This window comes from Pipistrellus hanaki (assembly GCF_964339955.1).
Source record: "Pipistrellus hanaki genome assembly, chromosome: 17".
Classification (NCBI taxonomy): Eukaryota; Metazoa; Chordata; class Mammalia; order Chiroptera; family Vespertilionidae; genus Pipistrellus; species Pipistrellus hanaki.
The window spans coordinates 35,807,954-35,813,953 of record NC_140519.1 but is presented as its reverse complement, the minus strand read 5'-3'; the positions used below and the strand labels follow the sequence as shown (position 1 = coordinate 35,813,953).

The window sequence follows — 6,000 nt, the reverse complement described above, 5'->3', positions numbered from 1 at the left end:
GGGGGGGGGGGATGCACATTGATTTTCATAAAAACCCAGGAAGACAAAAGATTAGTCAAAGTGGTTATGGTCTACATCCTCCTATTATGCATAAATATTCAGTGTTGGAAAGAACATGAAAAATTTCAAATTCAAAAAAGATTGTTTTCCAACTGCTGTAATCCCAAGGGAAATACCAGGATTGCAATAGAAGAGACCTGTTTCTAATTGAGAAAGCCCCACCCTGCTCACCAGCCCTGCTGTCTGTGAATCCACAGCCTTTTAAAACTGGGGGAAACCCACTCCCTAGCTTCTCACTTCATTATGAAACCTTTGAATAGTCTCCACTCCTCTCTGGCTCTTTCAAAAATAATTAGCACCCTCATCAATTTCCCTGCCTTTGCTCATTTGACAAACAAGTGCCATTTGAGTGAAATGTTTGCATTCTCTACTGGGCAGAGTTTGGGGGCAGTTTCTAATTCTATAGCTTTCACAGCACTGATGTTCCCAGGAGAGTCATAAGTGAATTTGTGGTAACTCAAGCAGTTTTTGACAACCAACAGTGTTGTGTTACTTCTTTGAATTGGCCTTTTATTTCAGTGATTAACAGGTGTCGGGCAGGAAGCTCTAGTTTCAGCTCCATTTAATTCAACAGCCTGCTTCTGCTTTGCTACCAGGCTTCCAGAAGAGTAACTTGACGTCCACATATTTAGATATTTCAGAAATGACTTGGTTAGGAAAATCTGTCACATAGCACCAAGCAGCCACTGTTTGCTTTTACAATGTTACAAAGAGAATAATTTATGTCAAGCTATATATAAACTAAAAATTCTCTTTTTATATTTTATCAGAACTACATAATAAATTATGATGATTAACCAATAGACTCATTCTGAATCATCAGCCTGAGGATGAGTCATTTTCCTCAATTTCTCCCCCCCACCCCCCGCCCCCCGCCCCCCGCCCAAATGTCTGAATTCCTATTGCAAATGCTGCTCAGAAAGGAGAGTGACGAATCTAATAATAATTCATGTTACTGTGTGTTTCTTAACAAATAGTTGGTTTGGAGGGTTAACAAAGACACAGAGTTTGTGAAGGGACAGGAAAACTATTGAGAGGTTTCCCCAATTGCTTTGATGCCCCTTTACACATCAAGCATGTGTGAAGCATCTACTGTATACTGGGTACTACAGCTGTCTTTGGGTGAAGTACCAAGGAAAAAACCACTTGTTTCTGCGTTTTTCTATTTGAGAATGAGAGACAGGCCAGTGACACATGAAATGAAGAGTAATACAAATAGCTAAAGGGGTCAGGAAATTCAAATAAAGCAAATGGCACCCTGGAGTTGAGACTGTCAAAAAAGATCTTTTTTTTGCTTTGAGGAAAGTGAAAGGAAAGGCATTGAAGGCAGAATCGTGGACTCTTGGAATCAAGTATATGGACCACAAAGGTAAGGCTGAGTCAGCTGCTCATGCCGCAAGTAGGACATCATTTGAGTGGCAGGGGAAACAGCTATTCTCATGAATAATGGCATTTGTGGTGAAAGAGAAACTCTAATTTCTTAATCAGAGAACTGACGCGGAGAAAGATTTTGTGTATTTCATTACTGAAATCTGGATTAGGCTTGATGTTCACTTACCAAAAAAAAGTCATTGGAGGCAAGGAATAATAACAAGAACAGTCAAGTAAGTGCTCAAAATCAACTAACTTTGGTTGCTTTTCCTGGGGTTGGCATTAATTAAAAAAGACTGAAATTAATGAATTTGTTTGAGTTCCAAGTAACTTTAAATGTTATTTCAGAGTCACTGTGGCTATCCATGTTTCCAAATGATTCACCTTAAGTAATTATAAGACAAAATTATTACCTGAGATGTGATCAGATCCAGACATGGAAGACAGGAAGCCTACAGAGCAGGTTATTGACATATTCCATCCCTTATCATGACACTTACAGCCCTGGCAAAATAAAGAGGTGGGGCTTCTTACTCACAGGTTTATGGAATTCACTGCAGTCGGTCTTCAGAGAGATCTCACCAATAATATAACTGTTTGAAAGCAGAGTTGTCATTGTAAGAGCTGGACATAAATCCAGGATTTATGATCAGTACAATATCCGTGATGTGCCTTGAAGTATAGACTAGGCTTTGCTATAGTCTGACATTCACTGGAAGACATTTTAAAGGCAAAACTTGGCCCTAGTTTGAGTCAATGGTTTCTTTGTTATCTAAAACAGAAGACAGCATTTATCAATGCATCAATCAAAGTTTCAGAATGTAAAATTATTTAAGGGGATTCAGGGAAGGCATTGCAAACTGTCGACCTAAAATGACTTTGATGTCATTTTTAATGTGAATACTGGAGTTATCTTATGATAGCAACGTTGTGTTATACTTACTCAAGAACAGATTCATGACCCTGCTTTCAAGCTGAATTGAAACATTAGAGAGATTCCAAATTATAAATAAAACCATATAATCAATACCACCCTTTTGACAAGACTCTGGGAAATTAACTAGAAATTCCATTCTGCTTAAATGAAACATAAATTAACAAGATTTCCAACATTGAGTTTCCATGTTGTATTTAAGCTACATCCTCAATGTTGTTTTCAAAACAGAATGTAAACTACAGCATACTACCAGTACACGGAGAAAAGAGCCTACGTTGGAACCAGTAGGAACACCTCCATATGCTACTGCTTTTAATGCATTATTTTTATGTTAATTCATCCATTCTACCAATATCTAGTTAGTACTTATCATGCATCAAAGACCATGATAGATGCTAGGAGACAAAAAGAAGAAGGAAGGAAAACCAATTTTGCCACTATCCATTCTCCAGTTATTTCAAGGTATTCCTTCAAAGTTTGGCCCATGATTTTTTTTTTTTAAGCCCTGCAGAATCTAAATAAATTACTGCATTGTTAACCTAGGTTGATTATTGATGGAGAGTTAGAAATGAATATGCCTCCTGGTCCTTTTAATATTGATGTTATAAGGGCTATTTCAGTCAATCCTTAATATTTGAAGGGCAATGCCGAAACCGGTTTGGCTAAGTGGATAGAGCGTTGGCCTACGGACCAAAGGGTCCCGGATTTGATTCCAGTCAAGGGCATGTACCTTGGTTGCGGGCACATCCCCAGTGGGGGATGTTCAAGAGGCAACTGGTTGATGTTTCTCTCTCATCAATGTTTCTGACTCTCTATCCCTCTCAATTCCTTTCTGTGTAAAATCAATAAAAAATATATATATTTAAAAATATTTGAAGGACAAGGTATCCTAAAATAATTTCTAACTCAAGAAAGAGATTGTACCATATTTCAGGATGTCATAGAAGAAAGTATAGATCTAATTTTAGAGAAAGAAAGGACTGAAGGAAAGCCAATGTCTCTTGATTTCAGGACTGAGAAGGAAGAAAACAACACATATAAATAAGGCTATTTATGTGGCCAACTTCAAATGCAGGCATGTTTAAGCATTTATAATACTCGGTAGAGAAATTGTATGTGTGTGTGTGTGTGTCTGTGTGTCCGTATCAATCATGTTAGAATCTCTGACACCCACATTTAGTGTGGACATAAAAAAACAATCCAAATTAAATGGACAAAAGTTACCATAACTCTTCCATGTGAACAGCAGGACACAGGTTTCACCTTTTATGGTAAATGTGAATATGTTTTAAATGTTATGGACAAAGACCGAACCAAGAGAAATTCCTACAAGGACCCCCACGTCGGCTGCCTATAAGAACTGCAGAGGAGTGAAGCTTGTACCACCACTGAAGACAAACAAGATAGGAGCGTGGGCTTGGGGGAAATAGCAAGCGTTTTGTCTGTCTATATGATGATAGATTCGCAGGCTTTGAAACATGTGGGCAAAACATCTGAAAGCTTTGAGTGTAGGTCTGGACAGGAGGAGTTGTACAGTTGGCTTAGCAAGGTAGATCTGGGAATGATCTGCATCGACAAAACAATGCTGCCATAGCTGGGAGAGCGTGGGGTCTGCCAGGGAGAGGAGGTCTGGGCATCACGTAATCCAGGAGGCAAGCCAATTTGGAGCTGGTCCCAGACACGGAGCGTGGAGGGCACCTTGCTGGAGTCCGGAATTTCAAGATGCTGTATCCATACTAATCCTGCCTCTTTCTATGGCCAGGGCATTTGCAATTTAGAAGCTTAAAACTCATAGAAGTAAAAGAAAAAAAAAATCTACAAGCAGAGGAAAGACAATGCTTGCAAAAAATGGGACAAACAAAATAGGGATATTACCATAGACCAAGCGCAGTGAGGATGGGCAAACGGGCAAGCATATAAACATTTCTTATGTTTCAGTTACTCTGCTTTTTAATTTTAGGTGATTTGTTACAACATCTTTCTGTGTTGTTAGAAGCACAGGTTTGCTTTGGGGTTGAATTTCACTTGTTTTCACTGACATTGTGGATAGACAGTATGAATGGCACTTGAGAATCTATTCCCATATTCTGCACAGAGCACTTTGCTAATTTCCAGGGTAGCACAGATGATGGCTTTGAGGAGGGGACCTCTGGCTGAGAAACTACCACTGACGAAGAAACATTGAGCAGAGTCAGAAATAAACATAGTTGAGGAGTAAACTTGTGAGTTATAAGTCAGTTGCAGTTACAGAATGTCACCATTTGCAGGATCAGTGCAGGCCAGAAAAATACAGGGAGGGCTCGGGAAGAGGATTCGGAGCCGAGCTTTGAAGGATGGGTCAGATTTGTCTTGACAGGGAAGGAGAACAGCATTGCTGGTATGAGAAATGACATGCAGATGGAGTGAAAGTGGCTTTTTGGAGGCCTGGTAAAAATAACCAGGCTCTCGAGAATAAATGGTGGCTGTGTAGAGGTTGTGGGAACTGAAGTTAACTGGATGGAGGACTTGCCACTGAAGGAGGACGCTTGTTCCTTTCCCATCCCAGAGCTGACCAAGAGCCAGCTGCGCAGAAACTCCGTTCATCCCCCCAGCAGCCAACAGGGGTCCCTGCACGGAAAGAACACCGCCAGCCTCTCTTCTTCTCCTGAGGCTAGTAGCTGCAGTTCTATGAAAGCCTTATGCTTAAGACTTGATCATTATATCCTTAAATGAAAGCTAAACATTTAACTCTGAGCACAGAATGCTGCTCATGGTCAATGGCAATCAATAGATGGTGTGGCCTCTCATTTCCCTGCAATCAGCATATCCTAATTTCTCCCTCCCACCCTGGAGTTTAATTTAAAGTAAAAACCCAATGTAAGTGCTACAATGAGGTTCTTTATTTTTTAAAACTGCTTTTGGCTCTCTGTTACAACAGCAGTGGTTTGCAAAGCGTGGCCCCCTGACCAGCAGCATCACCATCACCTGAGAGCTTGCCAGAAAGGCCCTTTCTGGCATCCCGCCCCGGCCTACTCAATCAGAAACCAGCAGGTGCAGCCCAGCATTCTGCGTTCACAGCGCCATCCAGGCCATTCTCATGGACGTCCAAGCAGAGAACTACTCACCTACAGGATGCAGTGGCAGCTGCTTAGAACAGCATCCAAGGTTCTTTAGAAATTAACACTTCTAATTTCCTTCCCCAGCCCATTTCAGCCCTGGCCTGCAACCCAACCCCAGCCCTGAGCTCACACGGGTTCGAGACACATGCTCCAGACCACACCGAACTCTTGAAAACATCCCTGGGTTTGCGTTATTGTCCTCACAATCTTGTCTCGACTGCACTTGGCTCACTTAGGTAAACCCCTAGTTTTCTTTTCAAGGCCACCCTCCACGTCCTATGGCTGCGGCAAGCAGTTCCTCTGGCCTACAGCCCCGAAAGCCCTTTGTTTATCCTGCTGGTACCATAGTTATCACAATGAACTGAAAAATCAGTGTATGTGTCTGGGTAGATTAAAGAACAGGAGTCTTGTTGCTCTGAGCTCTGAGCACTTACCCACGTGGAGAGACAGCCACCAGGATGCCACTCCCACTTCTGCTTACCTGGGCACGTGGCTCCGCCTCCCACGCCCCACGTGTGCATATGTAAATGAGGG

General features: G+C 41.5%; 1 long non-coding RNA gene across 1 annotated transcript in view; it reads right to left on the bottom strand.

The window, feature by feature from the left end:
• Positions 1-1,844: 1,844 nt before the first annotated feature.
• Positions 1,845-6,000, bottom strand: part of LOC311611927 — a 36,678-nt gene continuing 32,522 nt past the window's right edge. The window contains exon 4 of the long non-coding RNA XR_014793184.1: positions 1,845-1,935. This is a non-coding gene — a long non-coding RNA (uncharacterized lncRNA). The remainder of the gene's footprint in view (positions 1,936-6,000) is intronic.